The sequence below is a fragment of the Pinus tabuliformis genome, chromosome 5_1, assembly GCF_031772625.1.
Source record: "Pinus tabuliformis cultivar Carrire ecotype Pingquan chromosome 5_1, CPIR1, whole genome shotgun sequence".
Taxonomy (NCBI): domain Eukaryota; kingdom Viridiplantae; phylum Streptophyta; class Pinopsida; order Pinales; family Pinaceae; genus Pinus; species Pinus tabuliformis.
The window spans coordinates 376,558,755-376,584,375 of record NC_142305.1 but is presented as its reverse complement, the minus strand read 5'-3'; positions in this window follow the sequence as shown (position 1 = coordinate 376,584,375).

The following is a 25,621-nucleotide window of genomic DNA, read 5'->3' as shown; positions in this document are numbered from 1 at the left end:
GCACTGTTATTGATGGGTGCAACAATTTTGTGGTTCCTGGAAGTGGAGTAGAATATCTAGTGGTCTCTGGAGAAAAGACCATGCTATGGTATCAAAGGCTTGGACATATTGGAGAGAAGGGCCTTGAATACTTCATGGTAATGGTATGATAGAAGATATGTCTAATTTATCTCTGGATTTTGATTTATGTAAAAATTGTGTATATGGGAGGAAAAATTGGGTGAGTTTTCCCTCTAGTGCTAAGAGGGAGAAATGAATATTAGAGTTTGTACATAGTGATGTGTTTGGACCTATGTCGATTCCATCACTGGGTAAGTCTATGTACTATGTATCATTTATAGATGACTTCTTAAGGAATACATGGATATATTTCCTCAGGAAGAAATATGAAGTCTTTGACAGGTTCAAAGAATTTAAGGCTCTGGTGGAAAATGAAATAGAGAAGAAGATAAAGGTGTTGACGATAGATGATGGTGGAGAGTTTTGCAAGAATGAATTTGATGAATTTTGAAAGAAGTGTGGTATACCACAGAAGAATAATACTCCATACACACCTCCGCAAAATGTATTTTCATAAAGAATGAGAAAGACGTTGATGGAAAAGGAAAGAAGCATGCTCAGTGGTGTGGGGTTGGGACAAGAATTCTGGGTAGAGGCAATGGGGACTGCATGTTACCTAGTCAACAAATCACCTTCATCAGCATTGGAGGATAAGACTCCACAAGAGGTATGGACTGGTAAGAAACCTTCTCTTTCACATCTGAGGGTATTTGGATGTGATGCATATGTACATGTTCCAAAGGAGAAAAGAACAAAGTTGGATAGTAAATCTGAAAAGTGCATCTTTATTGGGTATGAGGATGGTTTAAAATGTTCTAAGCTTTCGAACCCAGAAACAAGGAAGGTTGTGTACATCTGAGATGTGGTGTTTAGATAGTTGAAAGATGTTATTAAACATGAAGTCCTACCAAAGGAACCTGAGAAGATAGAGTTTGAGCTAAAGGAGGAAGAATTAGACTCTACAACAGAAGAGGAATCAAAATATCAAGAGCCACAAACTTCGGTTGTGAGAAGACCAGTTCGAGAAAGTAGGAAGCTAGAATGGTATAGTCAATTTTATTTCTGTTCAAATTTTACTTTATCTATTACTGATGATCATCCCAGAATTGTGAGGGAAGTAGTAGATTTAGAGAATGGAAAACTCTAGAAAGAGGCCATGGTTGATGAAATGACATCCTTGCACAAAAATGAGGGTTGGGATCTGGTTTAGGTTTTGACTGGAAGGAAACCCCTTGGCATCAAATGGGTGTTTAAGAAGAAGATGAATGCAGAAGGAAAGGTGGAGAAATAAAAAGCTCAGTCGGTAGAAAAAGGTTATTCCCAGGTGTTTTGGTGATATTTTTTCTCCTGTTGCCAATGTAGCTTCTATTAGATTAATTTTATCTATTATTGCTTCTTTTGATTTTGAGGTAGAATAGATGGATGTGAAGACAACATTTCTTCATGAGTATATGGAAGAAGATATCTACATGACGTAACCTGAAGGCTTTGCGGTGAAGGGTAAGAAATAACAAGTATGAAAGTTAAAAAAGTATTTGTATGGGTTAAAACAATCACCAAGGATGTGGTATCAGAAATTTGATACATTTATGTGAGGACTTGGCTTCACCAAAAGTAAAGAAGATCACTATGTGTATTTTAAATTAATTGGTGATCGTGTTGTTTATTTGGTCTTGTATGTGGATGATATGTTGTCAGTTGGAAATGACAAATACATTATCCAGGATTTGAAGACACAATTGTCCTCCAAATTCGACATGAAAGATCTTGGTGCTACAAACTATATTTTGGGCAAGGAAATTAAATGAGATGTGGCAAAGAGGAAGCTCTGGTTAAACCAGAGGAAGTATATCGAGACAATGCTCTAGAGGTTTAATATGTAGGATAGTAAACTGGTGAAGGTTCCTATTCATATAGGTGTAAAGTTATTTGTTGAATAGTGTCCCAAGGCACAAGAAGAGGAAGAGGAAATGTACTATGTTCCTTATGCAAGTTCAGTTGGTAGCCTGATGTATGCAATGGTTTGTACTAGACCAGACATTGCACATGATGTGGGAGAATTGAGCATGTTTATGTCAAAATCAGGGAAGGATCATTAGACAACAGTGAAGCAAGTTTTCATGTATTTGTGTGGCACTAGTGATTATGGTTTGTGATACCAAGGAAGACCAGGATTGGATGGAGTTTTGGACATTCGTGGATATTTTTATGCACACTAGGATGGAGATTTGGATCAGAGAATATCTATAGGTGGGTATGTGTTTAACCTATTTGGAGGTGCAGTCAATTGGATGAGTAAGAGATAGTCTATAGTGGCATTTTCAACTATAGAGGTAGAATACACGGAAGCCACTCATGCAAGCAAGGAAGCATTTTGGTTGCAAAGATTGTGTTCAAGTATGGGGTTAGTACAATGAGCTATAAGGATAAACTGAGAGAGCCAAAGTGCAATTTTCTTGGCAAAGAACCCTGCTTATCATTTGAAGACAAATAACATTGATGTTCAATATCACTTTTTGTGAGGGATATGGTTGAGAACAAAAAGGTGTTGCTGGTAGAGGTAGACAATTTTAAGAATACTGGAGATGCATTGACAAAGTCTGTGAGCACTAAGAAGTTCTCTTGGTGTAGAGAAACAATGGGTGTTATAGGGCTGGATTGATGACTAATCTCTCCTCTGGAAAGAAAACAACAAGTGGGAGGATGTTGGGTTGTGTTATATTCTTTCCCGCCCTGTACGTTGGATCAAGCATTGCAGGGGGGTCATAGGGGGGGGTCTTCCACCCCTGTTGGGGAGTAAGCAGGGGGGCAGTAGCCCCCCTACATGGGGTCCAAGGCAGTTCCCTGGGAAATATTTTTTTTGGACCCTATATTAGGTGGGTGGACCTACCTATGGCTTTTTGCATGGATTTCGCACATCATTTTGGGAATGATGGTTTTTTGTCCATAATATTTTATAAATCTGGTCAAGGGAACTATGGTTATGTTCTAATCCAAGGTTAATGGATTGGGGTTTATGGATGCTTCAGCATGTATATATATGTATTGTAAGATTGAAAGGAACATAATAAAAAAAAAAAAAATCTGGTAGTCCCCTTTTTCAATCCAAGGGAAAATCTTTGTGTATATATGTTTTATGTTTTATGCTCTCACCATTGTTTATTTTCTATTTTTTCTAGAATTCCTATGCAAGTAATTTTTGTACAGGGTTAAAACCTACAACCAGTGCATTAACATTGTGATTTTCGAAATCCAGGAAGCATATGGCTTATTTCTCAGCAGAGATTGGTCCAGGAAGTTACAAGGATACTTTTCTATGGACTGGTCACACTTATGGCTTCCGCACAAGGGCAAAAACAACCAAATATGGGTGTTATGAGAAAGATAAATGAAACATAACTTTACTCCCTTGGATGGTCAAAATGAGTCGTTGGATTCATAGAACTTATGTTCAATAATTTCTTTCTTGAAATGCAGCTACGCTGTTATCTCGCACAACTAGCCCCAACCCCACTAGACACGCAGTTGAGTCTCCTTCCTTGCCCAACTTGCAAAAATTAAACTTGTACCATAGACTATAACAGTAACAATAGTACTAACAGTATTACTAGCATGGCAAGTGGTCCTTGTATAGATAATATGTGGACCCTATACTTTGATGGATCCAAGACACAAGAGGGCTTCGGAGCCGGTTGTGTTTTGACAGATACGTTGCAAAGGAAACATTTAGTCTCAGTTTTCCTAGAGTTTGAGTGCATGAACAACATCATCAAGTATGAAGCACACATTTTGGGCTTACAAAAAGCCATCATCCTCAACGTTGATGTGCTTAAAGTGGTATGTGATTCAGAGATCGTGGTACATGAGGTACATAACACCATACACTGTGCTTCACCATGTCTTAAGAGCTACCAACAAGAGGTATGGTGACTTATCTCAAACTTCCAAGCCTTCAATATTATTTATGTACCAAGAATGTGTAATGTAGCTACAGATTCCCTGGAAAATGCAGCTGCTAAGATGACACCACTTAGGGATATATTTTCTGTTGAAATTTTGTATAAGCCATATAGCCCTGATATCATCACTAATTTACATGTTTTTGATGATGATCAATAGGTACTGCATTTCATGGCCAATGCTGACATATTAAAGGACATAATGATAGATGAAGATGAGTATGAGCAGTCTCTGCAGAGCACAGTTGATGACAGTAAAGGCAACCTCATCCCGAAGGGTGTGGTATCACTCAAGAATTTGTATGACTTGCAAGACTACTTTTACAAGTCGGTGAATGCCAAAAACCACAGTTCCAAAATGTTGTACAAATAGATCAACTTGGGAACTAACAAAGATCCAAAGTTCATGAATCTCGGTACATGTTGTACACCAGAAGAGCCGAAAGCTTTTGCATGCCTTTTTAGATAGTACATGATGTGTTCGCGTGGACATACAATGACTTGAAAACATATGGCATGCGAATAATCCACCACATCATTCCAGTCAAATAAGGGGCCAAACCTTTTCAGCATATGCTAAGGAAGGTACATCTATCACTTGAGCCTCTCATATAGAAAGAAATGACTAATTTGTTGGATGCTTGGATCATTTACAATGTTCACCATTCCATGTGGGTTTTAAATTTAGTCCATATCAGAAAGAAGTCTAGGGAGATCCACTTGTGCATTAATTTTTGAAATCTTAACCGTGTCTCGGACAAATATAACTACCCAGTGTTGTTTATGGAGAACATACTACAGACAATATATGGAGTAGATATGTTCTCTTTGCAAGATGGTTTCTCAGGATACAATCGAGTTCTGGTAGCAGAGCTTGACAGAATGAAAACAACATTTTGTACCTAGTGGGGTACATTCGCTTACCGTAGACTATCGTTTGGGTTGGTAAATGCAGGTGCTACATTTTAGCACACAATGGACATCGATTTCCATGGGTTCATCATATAGAGTGTAGTGGTCCACCTTAACGACATGAAAATATTCTCTAGACATTGGTCATACCACCTACACCATCTCAAGAAAATCTTTGAGTGATGTTGGAAGTGTAGGATATCCTTGAATCCCAAGAAGAGTGTATTCACAGTGTCTAGGGTAACCTCCTCAGGCACATCCTTTCCAAGAGTGGGATCAAGGTAGATCTGGATAGAGTTTAGACCATCACGTACATTCCTCATCCCGTGAGCAATAAAGCTATGGAGTCCTTCCTAGGGAAGATAAACTTCTTGAGAAAGTTCATATCTGATTATGCGCAGATTCTCAAACCCATACAAGAGATGACCAAGAAGGACGCAGTGTATAGTTGGAAAAATAATGAAAATGAAGCATTTTCTTGGATTAAGCAGGCTATAGCAAAGGCACCTGCACTGCACAACCCAAACTTCAACAAATATTTCTTGCTCTACACATTTGCTTTCGATACTTCATTCATTGTTGTGCTCACTTAGAAAGACAAGCCAAACAATGAACGGGCCATCTATTTCATGAACGTGAGCTTGCAAGGACCTGAACTGAACTATCCCACAGTGGAAAAATAAGCATATGTTATATCCAAGGTGGTTAAACATTTTATACCCTACCTCTTGAAAAATCACTGCATTGTCTTTGTGCCACACCTACGAGTTAGATCACTACTTGTTTAGCAAGAGTTGGGTGATAGATGGGCGAATTGGATGACTAGAATGAAAGAGTATGATCTTGAAATCAAGCCAGTTTAGACCATAAAGGGTCACATTCTTTGCAATTTAGCAGCTCAAGTAGTACATGTGCAAAAGGAATAAGTTGAGCAACCCCCCCCCCCCCCACTTCACACGGAAAATCTTGGTATGTAGATGTGTGCCAGTACCTTGAGGGTCACACCATGCCCTCTAACTTCTATATGTAGCAGAAGAGGGCACCCCGGTTGAAATCTTTATCTTACCAGTTGGTGCACGGAGTGCTTCACAAAAAACATCACAATGATGTTTTTCTCAGGTGCCTGGAGGTACAAGATTCAGAAAGGGTGTTACGTGATCTCCATGATGGACTAGTCGGGGGTCACTTCGCGAGTAACACAACAATGCACAAGGTCATGCGTGCCAATTTATGCTAGCCTACATTATTCAAAGATGCACATTTCTATGCCCGCAAGTGTTCATTTTGTCAGATATGTGTCAATAGAAAATGAATGTCAAGAGCCCTACTATAGCTTGCTGTAGTGGATGAACCATTCCAACAATGGGGCTTGGACATCAATCGGGAGATTTTTCGACATTCATCAAATAAGCACCGCTACATCTTAACTGCTACATATTTCTTCACACGGTGGACATAAGCAGTTCCATTGAAACAAGTGAATGACTAGGAAGTCATCAGTTTCCTAAGACAGAACATCATCTAGAGGTTTGACATTCCTGTATCACTTGTTTTTTACAATGCAACGTACTTCTCTTTGTTAAAGCTTTATTACTTTTCATTTCAAAATGATATTTTGTTAAAGCATTCAGCTAACTACTACCTATAGGGAAATGGTCTTGCCAAGTCTACAAACAAAAATCTTATCTGCATCATAAAAAAGACCATTTACTCTAAACAACGAAACTAGAATTCTTCTCTGGTGAATTCTCTTTGGGCTGACCGAGTCACACCCAAACCCTCTTTGAATACCTCCCCCTACTTCCTGGTATACAAAAAAGAAGCCATCCTCCCACCAAATATCTACTTTCCTGCTCTCCAGTTATCCCAAGAATTCCAAGGCAAGCTATGTCTATTGGTTCAACGTAGGATGGACACATTACACAAGCTACATGAAGAAAGGGTGAAAGCAAAAGAAAAGTTCACACTTCATCATAACTGTATCAAGAGATGGTTCGACAGAAGTCTGTAAGGAACACCAGCTTCAGTGTCGGTGACTTAGTCTTGAAGTGGGATAAACCCCATAAGGACAAAGGAAAACATATGAATTTTTAGTCCCTGTGGATTGGCCCATTCACTGTCCATGAGAAGCTTGGACAACACATGTATCATTTGCAATCACTTGAAGGGAATATTTACAGTCTCCCTATCAATGGAAAAGACTTAAAATGTTACTCTCAATGATTTGGGGCCACGCCCTGCACTATGTACATCTTTCATTATTGTTCTGTTATTTTCTTTGCTTTTTCTATTTCGCTTTATTGTTTTTTCTTTTCTTTGCCTGATCTGAAAATGAGATCTTAAATCAATATAAAGGTATTACAGACTCATGTGTAGGAATTCCTATATTACTTATTGCAATGGATCGAAAAGATTCCGAATATAGACAATGAGCAGTTAGAAAACATAATAGTCACACACACTAACACAACAAAATAATCAAGGAGTTCACTAGACTTCCTGGCTACGTCTCCTATTCTAGATTTCAGTGTTGACCTCTATATTATGTCTTCAAGAGCATATTATTACAAGTGTGAGCTCAAACTGAGTCTCAACACAACAGTGACAAACAACAGGGATTTACTTGAAATCCTAAAGTCTACAAGAGTACATAGACTCTCCCTCTTGCTCTCTGTCTTCTGCTTTCTCTCTGTCTCAGCAACTGCCCTCTCTATCTCTACCATTGAATGGATTTTAAGCCTATCAGTGCTTATCTGTTCATCTCCCCTTTCGGGCTCTCTAGCTCCCAGTCACTATCCATTCAAATCCCTTTTTGAGCATTAAACAATCATTGTAGAATGCCCTCAAGTATGGTGGCCACCTGTTTTTAAACGGAAAGGACCACTGGCATGGTTGAAATCCCCAGGAACATGTTTCTCTATTTACATAGAGAAATACACTAAAACACTGAAAAATCCAACAAAACGCTTTCTAACAGACTTCAAATAATATCGAATCTGCCCTATAATCCTATCGGGTCTGCCTTTGGTTGCTATCGCAAGCCCACCGTTGATCTGTGTGATCTCTGATCCAATGGCTAATATTCATTTCGGGTGGCTTATATGCACAGAGATTACCCACCCAAAAAGGTGGTTTTCTCTCTCCTGCACCAAGCTACATGTCAGCAATACCACTTACCGCCTGAGGCTCAGCCGAAATCCTGCTTACCACTGAACTCAAATAATATAGAGCTGCATTTATAAGCCTTTCGGGTCCAGTTTTATCGCTTCGAGTGCATTTCCTTTGTATTTCAGTTTTATAACAAAAATGCATAAATACATAGAAAACCCGACAAATCCCTTTTTATCGAAACTCAAAATATATCAATTCGCATCCATAAACCCCACGGGTCTGCCTTTATTGCTATCACAAATCGCATGTTGCATCGGTCCCGCTCCTTTGTATCGTTGCAATGCAATATATCCCAGTCACATATTGCATGGTATTTGGGCCTCTGATAAGTCTTCCCTTGTGTTTTAGTGATGCGATATCGCGAGTTGATCTAGGTCATTGATATGCACACTCGATCAATGGTCCTCGTTAAATTGCGTTGATCTCTATCGTGATTTCCATAGGGCTACTGGCCGATGTACTCCACTGACTTCTTCTAATTGCGATATTCTGATTAGATCTGGACCATTGATCGGTCTGATCTAATGGCTCCTATGCACCGTGGCTTCCACCTTCGCTTAGCTCTGTGTTCCACCATTCTTTCACTATTTTCCCTTCCGATAGTGTTTCCGATAGTTAATATATATGAAGACTTAGAGGTTTTAGGATCCCTTTTGGATCACACCTTCCCACTGAAAAGCTTTTGGACCACCAAAAGTTGGTTTTTAGGCATCAATCAAGTGAGGATACAACTCCCTCACTTGTTTAACTTTTATCCATCATGCTTTGCTTGGTTTTGACCTTTGAGCCCTATTCTCAAGTACTTAACATCCCCTCGACACGTAGTTCTTACCTTCCTGTCCAAAACTATATCTTCCTGTAACTCATTGAGATATTCAGGCAACAGATCCTCAATAGAAGGCAACTGACTTTGCTCTTCATGATCTTCAATCAATGAAGGTTCATACAATCTCAAGTTTTCTACATTAACAACTGAATAAATCTGCATATAAGATGGCAAATCAAGGTGAAAAGAATTTTCACCAATTTTATCAAGTATATTGAAAGGTCCATACCTTATTGGTTTTAGCTTCTTGCCTTCACCTTGCATTCTATCTTTGCTGATGTATAGCCAAACTTGGTCACCAACTTGGAAACTATGCTCAACTGGATGCTTGTCATGTCTTGCCTTATACTTAGCTTGACTTCTTTCTAGCTGTTCCTATACTGCCTGGTGAATTTCTTGGATTTGTTCAATGAACTTGGTTTCTTTGTCCACATCACTGTGTCCATAAATTGCTATGTCTTTACCAAAGACAAAATCCAAGGGAGACTTTGGTATAAAACCAAAACAAGTCTCAAAAGGATATCTTTGAGTAGAAGAGTGCTTGGCACGGTTGTAAGCATGCTGCACATAACACAAATTCTCATCCCAAAGCTTGGGATGTTTGCTGCAATAGCCCCTGAGCAACTGGATCACTGTCTTGTTGACCACCTCTATCTGACCATCTATTTGTGGATGAAATGTTGTGCTTTTCTTCAACTTGGTGTCCATCAACTCCCATAGATTTGACCAAAATTTCCCAACAAATTGAGAATCTCGATCAGATACAATAAAAGTGGGTAAACCAAAATGAACCCATACATTCTGAAAGAACAACTTCTTTGTTTGTTCAGCTGTAACTTGCTTGTTACAAGGTATCAAAATACACATTTTAATGAACCTATCCAAAACAACATACAAGTAATCATGACCTCTTCTAGATTTTGGAAATCCCCCAACAAAGTCCATGGAAACAATTTCCCAAGGACGAGAAGGAATTGGAAGTGGAGTGTACAAGCCTAATTTTCTATTATTGGGCTTGCTTGTAGCACACATAGTACACCCTTTGATATATCTAGGAATTGTCTCATGCATTCTAGGCCAATAATAGAACCTCTGAAATTGTGAAACTATTTTACTTACACCAAAATGACCTCATATGAGAGAAGTATGTGCTTCTCGAATTATGTTAACTCTTTCAATTTGTGGAATGCATAACGTTCCCAAATGATATAAGAGTTGGTCCTTTACATAATAATCCAATTCTTCTACTTGTTTGTCATGACTTAAAGTTGCATATACATCTTTAAAATATACATCTTGAGCATATTGTTCAACATAACTTTCATGCATTACTAAGTTATGCTTAAGTATAGTAGATGCATTTATGATTGATCTTGACAACATATCTGCAACCTTATTGTGTATGCCTTTCTTATATCTGATGACAAGATGAAACTACGGTAGAAAACCCATCCACCTATAATGTCTTGATTGCGGAAATTTAGTTTGTGAGTGAAAATATTGGGGTGGTTGATGATCTGTATGTATGATTGTTTCCTTACACATTATGTAATGTTTCCACTTTTTCAGACTTTGTAATAACGCATATAATTCTTTATTATATGTGGGATAATTAACTACTACATAAGTAAATGTCTTAGAATGATAACATATGGGTTTACGGTGTTGCATCAACACTTCTCCTGTGGAATAGTCACTGGCATCTGTCTCAATCTCAAATGGATGTTGAAGATCTGGTAGTGCTAGTACTGGAGTTGTACTAATTTTTTCTTTTAATGTGTCGAAGGCTTTCTGTTGTTTTCCTCCCCACTTAAACACTTGTTTCAGTCCTGTTAAAGCATGTAATGGAGTTGCAATCAAAGAAAAGTTAGCAATAAACTTTCTCCAGTATTTTATTGCCCCTAGGAAAGTTCTAACCTCTGTAGCAGATTTGGGTTTAGGCCAGTTCACAATGAATTCAACCTTAGAGTGATCTATCTTCAAATCTCTACTCCCTATAATATGACCCAAATAATTTAAAGATGTTTTGCCAAACTCACATTTTGAGAGTTTTATATAGAGATTTTCTCTTTTTAAAACATCTAGAGTCTGCTTTACATGGTCTTCCCATGTCTTACTAAAAAAAAGAATGTCATATAAATAAACATTTACAAAATCATCAATAAAAGGTCTGAGTACATCATTCATAACTCTCATAAACATAGCAAGAACATTAGTTAAGCCAAAAGGCATAACCAACCATTCATACAGTCCTTGCTTTGTCTTGAAAGCAATCTTCCATGCATCTTGTTCTGCAACTCTAACCTAATGATAGCCACTTCGCAACTCTAACTTAGAAAATTAAACTTCTTATTTCAATTGATATAATAGATCATCAATACAAGGAAGAGGATAATGATTCTTGATTGTTATTTTATTCACTGCTCTATAATCAATGCACGTTCTTCATGAACCATCTTTCTTTCTCACCAGCACGATTGGAGATCCACATGGTGATGTGCTTGGTTGTATAAACCCTTTTTCGAGCAACTCCTTTACCTGCTTCTTTATCTATACATTCTCTAATGTTGACAACTTGTACATTCCAATGTTAGGTAATGAAACATCTTGCTACAAACAAATATCATGTACTATTTCTCACTTGGGTGGCAGACCTTTTGGTTCTTGAAATAGAACATCATACTCTGAAACAACTTTAACTAAATCAGCTTTATGTTTAGAATCACAGCCTTCAAATGCAGTGGATTTTTCAGGATCCTTTGCCTTTACAACCATTAGTAAAAACTACTTACTTGAATTCACAATTCTTTTCATCTATCCTCAGTTGATGAGAGAATAGTTATTTTTGAGTTTATGAGATCTTACAATATATTCTATTCCATCTTTAGTGAGTTGACACTTATTTTCAGCTCTATAGAAAATAACTTTCCTATTATACAAGTATGGACTTCCCAAAACAATACCACATATATCCAAGGGAACTATATCTAACTCAACCTCATCTACAAATGTTGATCCAATAGAAAACCTAAGTTTACATTGTCTCGTTACTCATAGCTTTGTTTTATCACACACCCAACCTAATGGATATGGCTTCTCATGAGGTTTTGTTTGTAATCCCAACTTCTTTACAATTGTTTCATAAATCAAATTTGCTTGTGATCCACTATCAAACAAAGTATCAATCTTACTATGCTTGGAAATTACTCTAATATGAAAAAGCTCATTTCTTTCTCTCTCATTACTTTCATTATTAACAAATTGTTCAAAATTACTTGTGGATGCTTCAAAATCTTTACCTCTAATACCCGTGGCTTTAACTGTTGTTTCATCTCCTGAATCTGATCCCAAGTCTTACTGCATAGCTATAGCATTCTTTATCTCCTTACCACCGAACTTATTGGGTTTCAGTTTTGGATGCAGAGACTAGTAGTGTGCCTCATCATGTCCTTCTTTCTTGCAATGAGTGCATGAATTTTTATCCTTCTTTACAATGTTTGCTTTCCTCTCCTTCCATTTCAGTTTCTTCTTTTCCTTGTTCTTGCTTATAGAAGATTTAGATGTTCCCCCAATCTCGGGGTTTACATTCTTACCTCTAGCTTCTAGATGTGTTGCTTGAATTGATACATCATCTAAGCTAGTGGGATTAAACATGAGTATAGTATGCTTTAAATAACCATGCAAACCACCTATATACTTCAATAAAGTCTCAGGTGAGTCTAATGATATTCCTAGAGTTAAAGATCTTTTCCTAAATTCCTAAGTATAACTTTGTACACTCCGACCCTTCAACTGGCGAACAGTTTTCCAACTCATCATTTCCTGCTGCATGTAAGCTAAAGGATAGAATTTATTTTTGATAGAAGAAACAAATTCTTTCCAGGTAGAAAGGATTTTACCATGTTTTTTCAGATCAGCTTGTGTCTTTCCTTCCCACCATACCAGTGCAGTTCCTCCAAGTCGAAGGCTAGCCAGCTGAATCTTTCTCCTTTCTGAATCAATGTTCTGCACCCTGCAATATACATCAATCTGTCTTATCCAATTATCTAGCTTCTTTGCATTTAGTTCTCCATCATAAATTGGCAAATCAAACTTCACATCTAATTTAATCAAAGAAGTTTTCTTCTTTTTCTTTTCAGGGCTAGTTTTATGTGAAGAAGATGATGAGGATGATGAAGGTGATGGTGGAGGAGTTGGTGGAGGAGGCATTTCTCCTTTTCCTTTGCCTTCTGGAGAGGCAACTAGAAAAGGTTTCTTTGCTCCTTTGTCTGATTTAGGTGTTGAGGGGCTTTCACCTCTACCCTTCTTAAATTCCAGATACATCTCTTCCACCATGGCTTGGAGTGCCTTAAAACCTTCCATAAATTGAGATTCTAATCCCAATGGAGTTTCTTCTGCCATTCTCCTCTGAGAATAGACTCTTCCAATCCTTGGATTAGCCTCAACAAGTTCTCCTTCTCCTAATTTGAGATTTAATCTAGTTAGCATTCAAAATCTAGCACAAGCTTGTCTAACCTTAACAAAACCTAAAGCTCTGATACCACTTAATCTGAAAATGAGATCTTAAATCAATATAAAGGTATTACAGACTCATGTGGAGGAATGCCTATATTACTTAGTGCAATGGATCAAAAAGATTCTGAATAATATAGACAATGAATAGTTAGAAGACATAACAGTCACACACACTAACACAACAAAATAATCAAGTTCACTAGACTTCCTGGCTACGTCTCCTAGTCTAGCTTTCAACGTTGACCTATATATTATTTCTTCAAGAGAAGATTATTACAAATGTGAGTTCAAACTGAGTCTCAACACAACAATGACAAACAACAGGGATTTACTTGAAATCCTCAAGTCTACAAGAGTACACAGACTTTCCCTCTTGCTCTCTATCTTCTGCTTTCTCTTTGTCTCAACAACTGCCCTCTTTGTCTCTATCATTGAATGGACTTTAAGCCTATTGAAAATTGTCTATTCATCTCCCCTTTCGAGCTCTCTGGCTTCCAACCGCTGTCTGTTCAAATCCCTTTTTGAGAGTTAAAAAATCATTGTAGAACGCCCTCAGGTATGGTGGCCACCTATTTTTAAATGGAAAGGACCACTGGCGTGGTTGAAATCCCCAGGAACACGTTTTTCTATTTACATAGAGAAATACACTAAAACGCTGAAAAATCTGACAAAATGCTTTCTATCGAACTTCAAACAATATCAAATCCATCCTATAATCCTATCGGTTCTAGCTTTGGTTGCTATCGCAATCCCACTGTTGATCTATGTGATCTCCAATCCAATGGCTAATATTTATTTCGGGTGGCTTATATGCATGGATATTACCCACCCAAAAAGGCAGTTTTCTCTCCTACGCCAAGCCATGTGTTGGCTAGTGTATGGGATCAGGCGGAGCCCGTCCAATACCACTTACCACCTGAGGCCCTCCCGAAACCCCGCTTACCATGGAACTCAAATAATATAGAGCTGCATTTACAAACCTTTCGGGTCCGGTTTTATTGCTTCGGGTACATTTCCTTTATATTTTGGTTTTATACAGAAATGTGTAAATACATAGAAAAACCTGACAAATCCCTTTTTATCGGAACTCAAAATGTATCAATTTGCATCCATAAAACCCATCAGGTCCACCTTTATCTCTATCGCAAATCACATGTTGCATTGGTCCCGCTCCTTTGTATCACAGTGATGCGATATATCGTAATCACATATCGCATGGTCTTCGGGCCTCTGATAAGTCTTCCCTTGTGTTTTAGCGATGTGATATCACGACTTGATCTGCGCACTTGATCAACGGTCCTTGTTAAATCGCGTTGATTGCTTTTGCGATTTCAATAGGGCTTCTTGCCGATGTACTCCGTTGACTTCTCCTAATTGCGATATTCTGATTAGATCTAGACCATTGATCGGTTTGATCCAACAACTCCTGTGCAGCGTGTCTTTCACCTTCGCTTAGCTCTGTTTTCTGCCATTCTTTCACTGTTTTCCCTTCCGATAGTGTTTCTGATAGTTAAGATATATGAAGACTTAGAGGTTTTAGGATCCCTTTTGGATCATTTTCAATTTGATCTGCTTTGTTGTTTAGTTGTTTTTTTTGTTAATAAGTGTTATCCTGCACTCCGTTCTGGATTTTGAATGTGAATGTGGTTGAAGTTCAAAGAGTCTTGTGACACTACAGCGCTTGGCCAATCCTATGTCCATATTCTTTGTGCTTGGTTGTAACTTTTGGCTGATGAAGTCTTGATGGAAAATACGATCTGTCTGTAAGGGAAGTTTTGGTCAAACCATGAACCGGTGTCCTCTTTGTGAAACCTCATGCCTATACTTTGTTTTTTTCTCTATGCGTTCAAGCTTATCCAACTATTAGAAATGGAGAAGGGGAAATATAAATGAGCAAACATGAATCAAAGGTATTACATGCTTCTCTGAAGGAACAACCTCTTTTTCTCTCAATAAGTTGGGATCCCTCTTCCACCCCAAAAATAAATAAGGGCCTATGCACAGTCCTCTTTCAAAAAAAGTAACAAAGGTGAAAGAAGAGAAAGGCTTCCTCTGCAGAGAAGTGAAGTCAGAAACTCCACCAGGGTATTGTCTAAGCTTGTTGGTAGTCAAGGAATGTTTGTGTTTCCGCTTGACTCCATCAGGGTACTGTCCAAACCTCCCAACAGTGGATAAACACTAGAGATGAAAACTTATACTCTGAAAATCTTAAGCTCGTGAGCCAAAATACCCTTCCCACTTTGAAACACTTTAATTTGGTTGAATTTTTGTGTTGTGTTCAACTGAGTCAGCACAAGGTGAACTGCGTCTATCTGCGGGGTAAATGGGGAAGCCGAAGTGATCTACACAATGAGTAAATACATCCCAAATGACCAAGGCCCTGCCTTAAAAATGAACCATAATAAAGAAGCTAGTATTCAACCACTCTGTCACCAAGTGTTGTAGTCACTGTAAGACCCTCCAAAATTTTTGCTTGCAACCAAATTTCAGAGCCTTCCTTGGTTTTTCCTTTGATGGTTGCAAGCACTTGAGCTCACCCCATGAGATTTTATGAAGTCTTTCCACCTTTTTTCTTGTTTGACCATTAGTCATCTTTCGGCATGTTGATTGCTTTGCCATGCTTGTGATCTAATTATAGTGAGTTTGAAGGTATGTCTTTGTGTGTCTGGGTTGTCTTTGCTATGTAAATATCTATCGTACTCACACACAAAGTTGTAAAAATTTTTGCACAAATTTCATTACGATAGTCGGAAGGCCTATCATAAGTGTCACGCTTCTCACTGTCAACTCCAAGATAGTCTCACTAAGGGCATGTTTTTTCTGGTTGTCATCATGGTCTATGTTGTCCTGTCATCAAGTATGCTAAGTGTATGTTCACAATGTAAGTCTGCATAAGTTTTATTGCTTTTGACACTTAGTCATTTCCTAGATATCTGCCTGACCAGACAACCCTCTTCTACGATACCCTGAATGAGATGCACTGTGTAGTCTTAGCCCTTAGTTACCCTGATCTACTGCCTAGAAATACACACTACTTGAGGTTGTCCTCTAGGTTAGGTGCATTATGCAATCCAGAAGGTGAGCAACCTGTCTCCCTCCCATAATTGTGCAAAAACTTCCTCCCTGTCCAACTAAACTGCACATTTCTCAAGCATAGTCATCAACCCTTCTCCTTGCCTGCCGGAATCCTACACTGCTCTAAGACCTGGGTCTGACTTGTTCCCCAAAATTGTGTAGACATGCCCAGCTGGTCATCTAATACCTTGATCTACACTGTCCCCAAAAATTGCGCAAAGCTTCCTAGATGATCCTTGCTACCTTGCTTTGCCCTGCCTCCAGAAATTGCAAAGACATAACTGGAAGTTCCCCTACTGACTATCCTGCACTATTCCCATAGATTTCACAGTCATGTCTAGTAGGTCCCTCTACATCCCTACTCTGTCTTCCCTCTAGATATTACGCAGAACTGACTAACAGTGCCTCTGTAGCCCGCTCTGTCTTCCCTTTGAAAACTTTGGAGAGGTTTCTTCCCTGAGGGTCCCACCTTGCAGCTGACACTAGTGACTCTGACTTTGCAATCTTTTCTCCCAGTGATCACTGTGCAATTTTTCCCAACAGTGCAGGTTTTCCTCAAGGAATGCTTCATTCTAGTGTGAGCTATGCTCTGTGCTATCTCAGTGATTTGTCCTCACTAGACTAGGGGGTTTTGGATTTGATGTCATCCCATCATGAGTGAATTGTAGGATAAGGTACATTGGTAGATCATGGAGAGATGATGAATGGGATGAAGAAGGAGTGCACATGCTAGAATAATTGCTTGTAGCTGGACACACATAAAAGGAATATCAGGAAACAAGTGAAAGGAACACATGTATTGAACCATCAAGAAAGGCCGATACCATCAAGGACCCCGCAACGCTATGCCATGAAAAGGAGAAGAAAAAGCACACCATGAGTACATTCATCACTCATTGACTCGACATGGACACCAGAGTCAACCAATACATGTCACCAGTGTCATGTCGAGTTGTGTGATGAGTTGTCTCGGCCACATCACCATTATGGGCCATAACTGTTGTAACTGAATGTAATGTAAAGTGAAGTACAATGGACGCACATAGAAGTCAAAGATTCATGACAGTGGAAATTTCATGGGAAGTTGAATAGTCACGAGGGTAGTCCAAGAGTCACAAGGGTCAAGAATCACCCTTGGCTATATATACCCCTCCCATTATATGAGCAAAGGACTTCTCACCTTCACTCCTTCCACATAGCCTTGAGAGTTTATAGTCTATTCTTTGAGGAGAGAAGAGTGGCTCCAATGTCCCACTATTGGGGCTAGTGATGTATGGTGTACATATGTGTCTTGGGACTTTTTCTTAATTCATAAGCTTGTTTCAAGCCATCATGTTTTCACGCATGTTTTGTAGATGTTTCTAAGAATACTATTTAAACATTTGTAATGCATGTTTTCTTAACTTGTACTAAGATAGTTGAACTTATTTTGTTATTTTAATACTTACAGTGTTGAAGATGTGTTGTATTGTTTATCATTGTTGTCTCATCCATGTGGACTACTCCGTAGGACATTAGACAGACCATTCTCGTTTTCTTGGTTATAACGATCGTCACCTCTATGTGGACTACTTTGTTGGATGGTGTACTTTTTTCCCCTGCACTTTGGTTTTAACGACTGCTGCATCCGTTGTGGACTACTCTGTTGGATGTTGTTCAAACCCTTGTTGTTTCGTGTGTGTCTCTCCATAGGTGTTACTACTACCTCTCATATGGATGCTCACTTTTACCCTCTCCCTCACAGTAAGAGAACTCGAACAGAAAGTTACATTACGCACTCACTAGGCATACTCACCTAACCATTTGAAGATACAAGTATAACACTCTCATGTGTTGAACAGAAAGAGCCAAGGCAAATCTCTAATATAATGGCAACCAGGCCAGATGGGACTCCTTCACGAATCGGTATGAGGTTTGGTTGGGACTTCATATTGGGGAAATCCCCTGACTGTTGGTGGGTCCAGCATTGTCGACAAGCCTCAAACAAGCACTGTGATCCTGGTATAAAAAATTGGCTGAGCATCTTCTAGAACTAAATTTAAAACACTTTGATCATGATGATGCAACTTTAATTGTCAAGAAAGTTGGAAAATTTATTGTTTAGCTTGTGGTGTAAGTAGATGATCTACTGATGATAGGGAACAATGAAAATTATATTGTATCCATAAAGAAATAATTGAAGAAAGGATTTGAGATTACAAATTTGGGATATGTTCACTACTATTTGGGTATTGAAGTAACCCAACATTAGAAATTTATATTCTTGTCTCAAAGGAAGTACATTGGAGATTTGTTGAACAAATTTTGCATGGTTGAATGCAATCCTTTGTCCACTCCAATGGAACAAAATTTAAACAGCACATCCAAATAAATAAATGAACTTAAGGATGCACCTAAGTATAAACAACTCATAGGGTGTATTAACTACCTCACTATTACCGGGCTAGATATTTCATTTGTTGTTGGAATCCTTTCTAGGTTTATGAAAAAGCCTTGTGAGGGTCATTGGTCAGTTGCAAAAATATTTCTATGGTGATTTAAGGGAACTCAAAACTTTGGACTCAAATATACACAGGTGGATGACTTCAACTTGATTGGACACTCTGATTCAAACTTTGATAGAGATAATGAAAATGGAGTATCTACTTCAGGTTATGTTGTGAGTCTTGGACTAGGAGTTTTCTCTTGGAGGTCACACAAATAGTCAGTTAGAACAAATTCCACAACGGAGGCAAAATATGTGGCAACTACAAAAGAAACCAAGGATATTGTGTGCCTCAAGAACTTAAATATTTGTAGAAGAAAAAAGTGCACTCTATTCCTCTTTTATTTGAAAATACTTTTACAATAAAATTGGCCATTAATTGAAAATTCCATGATTGAACCAAGCATATCAATACAAAGCTCCATTTGATTCGGCATCATGTTAAGGCCAACATTATTCACTTACACCAATGTTCCAAAAATGAGAAAATTGTAGACATTTTCTTCAAAGTTCTTGGAAGAGAAACATTTGAAAGATTCAAAATGATGCTTGGACTTACAAACAACCCTTCGGATTAAGGGGGGAATGTTGACACGTAATCCTTCAAGATTGGAAAAATATGGTGTAAATATGTAAATACAAAATATGAAAACAAAGAGACCTTGGAAGGTGAATCCCAAGGGTCTCTCTCTTCTGTGTATATATTAATGTTCTTCTTAATAGAAATATGGAATTTACAAAGTTACCAAATACCTAGCCTGACATGGGCTACCACAATCTTCTTGGTACCCATGCACATAGTTGTTACATTGCTTGGTCCTCTCCTTAGCATGCTTCTTTTAACCTAGTTAAGGAAGGGAATTTATTTATCAAATGTTCTCCTATACATATAACAAAATGTCAATACTATCTAAAGGGTATTCTTGAAGTGGGTATTTCTGTCTACATCTAGGACAAAAAATAGAAAGGGAGAATTTCTATTTTTCCTATTTCTTCTTAAGTTATAGAGTTTCTAATTACGATCTAAGAGTACCAAGTATATTAGTTCTAAATTTGTATAGTAAATTCTCTATATTGGCTCTAGTTACACCACCTGTTACAAATTTGGTAACTTTAAAAAAGTCTCTAATTTCCTTAGCAAATTTGGCTTGAATCCTTGAGTATCTTCTACAAATATCTCTAATTTCTGTAAAGTCAGTTGTGAAACATCTCTTTCCCCCTTAAAATTAAGGAGATTAATGGATTCATATAAAAAAAATCTTAAAAGTATGGTTCTAATGGTATCTTGATCAAGATTCATTTTCCTAGATCGTTGGAGATTGTATAAAAATATTTCAAGGTAATCCTAAATAATCTCTTCATTCTTTTGTGTCATTTCAAAAATTTATTCTCTTAAATATTTGTCATTACATATTCTTGGTATTTCCTAAGAAATATTTTAAATATTTCATCCATGTTTGAATTTTATTTCCCTCTAATTCCATGAATCAATGCAAGGATGAGTCCTTGAGAGTGGTGAGATATAGTTTAAGTTTTTGTGCATCATTCAAATAATCATAGCTACATCATAATATATCAATTTGGAAGAGAAATGCATCAAGATATTCAATAATCATACCATGGAAGTGAGGTAAGACTGGTGGATAGATGTTATTCATTTGTATTGTTGCAGTAGATTCTTCTCTTCTTTATCCTTTGCATGTGTTTCCATCTCTCTATTGGTATGGACTTGTCCTTTACCCTCTTCCATATTTCTTCCTCCAAATAGGCTATATTATGTTTTTGGAGGAGCCTTTAGATCTCTGATTGGGTTGAAATATACTTCAAACTTTGGCCACTAATTTGGGATTTATGTTATTGTTGCTTCCTTTATAGGACCTAAATGAAAGTTCACATATTCCATATTTTTAATTGTTATATATTTTTTATCCTTTTTTCTACTTGCCACAAGATTTGAATCTACAAATTGATTTCTACTTGCTTGTATCCCTCTTATAAATGCACTTGCCATAAAACTTGGTGTTTGAAGGGGTGTGTTTATCCAACATTATTACTCTATTTCAACCTTTAAATCTGCCCCTATTATCTCTAGCCCTATTCAACAATACTAGCATTTATTTAGAACCAAGGGACAATTGACTCACTAAAGTGAATGCCTTAGGCTATTACACTTCAAAAAATTCTCAAGTGAAGTCATCTTTGTGTCTTATGATCCCTGTCTCTTTACTTGATCTATAATGCTAGCACCTAAGAGGAAAAGAAATTCACACACACCAATGTTGAAATAAAAAACTAAAATGGATAAGAAAAAATAAGAATCAATGTACTAATCTCTTTTAGTATCTCCTTGGAAATGGCGCCAAAATCATTGGTCAATTTAATTGCTCAAATTTAGACATCAATTTCTCAATCCAGAATCATAAACTCAAAGATACTACATGATATGTGCAGAGGTAAGAACATCAACGAGCCTTCTAATCTACCAATGGAGAACGGAAATATCACAAGAAAACCAAACAAATTTCAAACCAAGGCTATAGCGGACTTATTCATTGGATGGTAGGATTAAGGGAAGTTTTGTGAGGGAGGATGAGATAATATTTCACTCAATCATGAATCGAGTGTTCTTATCTTGTTTATAAAACAAGTCTCAAACCCCATATTCAATAGAATAATCTACTATGACTATTAACAGGGAAAGACATTTAGAAATGAAACCTAGGACTTATTTGTTGTCTAGGGCATCAATACAAGGTATCTTCACCACTGGTTACAATCTCTCACAAGGACTTAATAAAATGTTCATGCATCCACGGAAGAGTTACAATGCATATCATGCCATTTAGTAAGAAATCTCATTTTTATCAAACATCAACAAAAATGCAAGAAAAAAAAGAATCCTAATAGATATAATGATTATTGGGGTGTTAACACAAATCCCCTTCTTGACAAGTTATAATCTTTCACAATCACTGAATAAAGTGTCCATGCAACCATGAAGAGTTACAACATTTTATCTTTTCCCTTAAATGGTAAATCTCATTTATGCAAATGAAAATATATTTTAAGCAATAACCAAAACATCGCATCAATGTATCCCAAGAAATCGGATTGCAATCTAATTATAGGTCAGAGGATTAGCACACAATTCTAATTATGAAGCAAAGGAATGTCAAATACCATTATGATCATAAATCGAAAGACATGGAAGGAAGTGCAAGTTTTTCATAGAGATTAATATGGAATCTAGTTACGTTGTAAAGGATCAATACACAATTTAGTATAAATTAAAACAGTAATCACATAGTCTAGTTGTGAAAAGATTTTCTACAAAATCCTATTATAAATCAAGGAACTGATCACACACAATATATAAATGAAATAGAAATCAACTACATTATAGAGCTAATTGAAACAAATTCAATGGGGATGAGTTGGGGGGCCCTTTCCAACTAGAATCATGTTTCCTGAAAAGGAACTAGAGAACATGCAAAATCAAGCCAATGACATATCTCAGAAAACACCAGTGATGAACTTGTATTAGTTTGTCTCAAAGGTACATAAGAAAATGCAAAAGTTCACAAGGATCAAATTAGTCAAAATTTAGACTCAAAACACTATAATATAACTTTTTTTAGACTAATCTATCATTTACAATATACAATAGTTGACTTATATGACTATTTCATGGTGGACGTGATGAGCAGGTGGATACCATCAATCCCCTATCTCATTTATGGAGATTATTCATACATATAAAAATAGATTGAAATGGGTAATCCAGATGGATTCCCTTACAACTTTAAAATTGAACCCAAACTACACAAACTACAAATCATTAAAGGAATTTGGATTTGGGTAAACGATTGTGTAAGCTTGATTGCTCTATTTGAGCGCTCCATATTTGGGGTGCTTGATCATTGCATTAACCAACAACTAGCACATCTCTAGATTATCTTGGAGTTGATTTGATGAATATGAGAGATTCCTAAGGGTGCTAGAAAGAAAACCCATTTTTTGTTTTTCACTCTTGAGGTGTGCATCCATATCAACCATGGGGGTAGGTTACTGGATGTTATGTCAGTTACAAGACCCGGTTTAAAATTGAAATTATTGGAAAATAATATTAATTAATTACTTTAACTCATTAAAATAATGGAAACAATAATAAATAAGAACAATTTACCTTGTAGCCCCTTTAATTGGATTTTTCCCATTAATGGTGTGAAAAGGAGGATAATACTCAAATAAGAGTGGGGTTTATCGCGTCAAAACAGGTTGAATGGTAATAAGAAAAACATTAATTCAAACCCCCAAAAAAATGATTTGACATTCCATTTGAAAAGGAAAAGTTGATAATTACACTCACAAAGTAAGGGATTGAACAATTAAGAATATTAACAAAAGAACCATGCCAAATTGTGTTAGTTCAACATTCTAGAACCATGGAGAATTAGTTCACTAGAACTAAAGGTTGATTTGGGAAGTTTCACATGCTACAATAGTGAAGAAGGAAATAACCTTCTAATTAACCATGAAGGATATCCAATAATCATGTCGAAATAAGTATGGCATTATTACATTTGTAATTTTTTCTAAAGCCATGACCCAAAAAATAAAATAGGAGAAACTTGTTATTATTTCTACAAAAAGAGAATGCCCATAGTTTGTATGGTGATTATTTTTTCTAGATAAGAGGAAGACATTGCTAAAATTTCTTGTTCATAATTCAAAGGAATTATCTTTATTGTACATTACTGTTTTCCTAGCTATGTGTATAAGGTTGGTGCCCATTCCTTTTCCCTGAATTTATTGGAATAGAAATAATAGCTCTAGCTAAAGTTGTTCTTTAGAGCCAGGAAAGCCTCATCTTTAATATTTGTCTTCCCATTCGAGTTTACAAGATAAAATCCTTTATGTCCTATGATGTGTGATAGCATGAGTTTTATTTTTTGAATTCTTTATTTAGATGTAAATTAAAATATGAAGAAATAAATATCATAATCATGAGGGAAATATTAATTGATAGATTCATGACAAAATAAGGTTAAATAAATAAGGACAATAAAGAACATTTACTTTTTGTATTTCAAAATGTCATTAGCATATGTACTAGTGAATAGACTTAGCTGTAAGGCAAATGATTATGGATCATTATGAGGTTTTTTGCAGTTGTTATTAGTATTGACAACTTGGGCATGGGTGGGGGGCAGAAGAATCATGTACTTGGGCCTTAAAGGATAGGGCTAATGGTAATACCTCAAACCACCACACATGGGATCTCAAAGGTTTGTTTGACCTCGAAGTTGGAAGATTTTTGATATTGGGAGGTATTGATCACTAAGTATGGGTCTTGATTCCTTAGATATGGTTGGGGAAGAAAACTCAAAAGTCAGGTAGTAAATGAGGATTTTGAGCATCTAAGGCCAATATTGAAACTTCAAATCACCAAAAATGACCTTCTAAGGGTATGCTTAGCTTTCAAGTGAGTGTTCACCATTAAGATTTTTTAAGGAGCAGGTATGGGTGATGGGGCTTTAGACATGGTTAAGGGAGGAAACCTGGGCCTTAGGTATTAAATGAAGCTTCTAATCATCCAAGGAAATGAATAATTCCTTAAACAACCCATACATGCCCTCTTTAAGGTATCCTTTAACTTGAAGTCAAGTTATTTTCACCATTAATTCGTTTTTCATAGTAGGTATGTGTCTCAGGGAAATAGAATTAGGGAAGTAAAATCATGCCTTAGGCCCTAAAGGATTCTTTCAAGAATTTAGGGCCAATTTTTATGCATCATTATATTTCACAAGACCTCCCAACATCATCATTCAACGTAATGGCCATATGGATGCCATTCAGAGTTCTAGAGCACTAGTTTTGGGCCAAGGGACCTTGGACATGGTCAAGGCAAGAAGCATGTGCATTAGGCCTTAAATGAATCTTATATGCATTTACTACTAAGACCAATGCCTCAAACCATCACACATGTTTTTTGGAGGGTATCCTTGGAATCCAAGTGGGGATATGGGTACCATTAGGAGATGAAAAATAGGTGCATACATATTCTAGAGAGTATATCCAAAACCTAATCCCTTAAAGAAGATTATAGGCATCCAAGGCTAAGAATTATGCTTTTAACCACCATACATGGCCTCTTGAGAGTATATTTCCTATAGGTTGGGATATTTACACCATTAGGAGGCTTTGAGCACTAGGAATGGCCCTTAGGAATGTGGACATGGATTGGGGAGAAAATAAAATTGTTAGACCCCAAAGAAAGATTTCAGGAATCCATCACCCAAATCAACACAATAAACCACCACATGTGGCATCTTGAGGGTTGGTGAGCCCTGGTATTGCACCAAGAGTGCTGCAACTTCTAGAGGCTCTTTAAATTTACTTTATCAACCTGAGGTTTCGTACAAACTTAAAGGTGACAATGTTATATACACAATAGATGCATCATCTTACTCATGCCACCCTCAACTAGGTCAATTGATCATTAGGGTTCCAGACCATTCCTCTACCAAACTAAAAGGAGTCTAATTACTAAAATAAAAATGTAAAGACTAGTCCTAGTGCAGATAAATTAAATGTTTTTCAACTTAGAAAATTAAA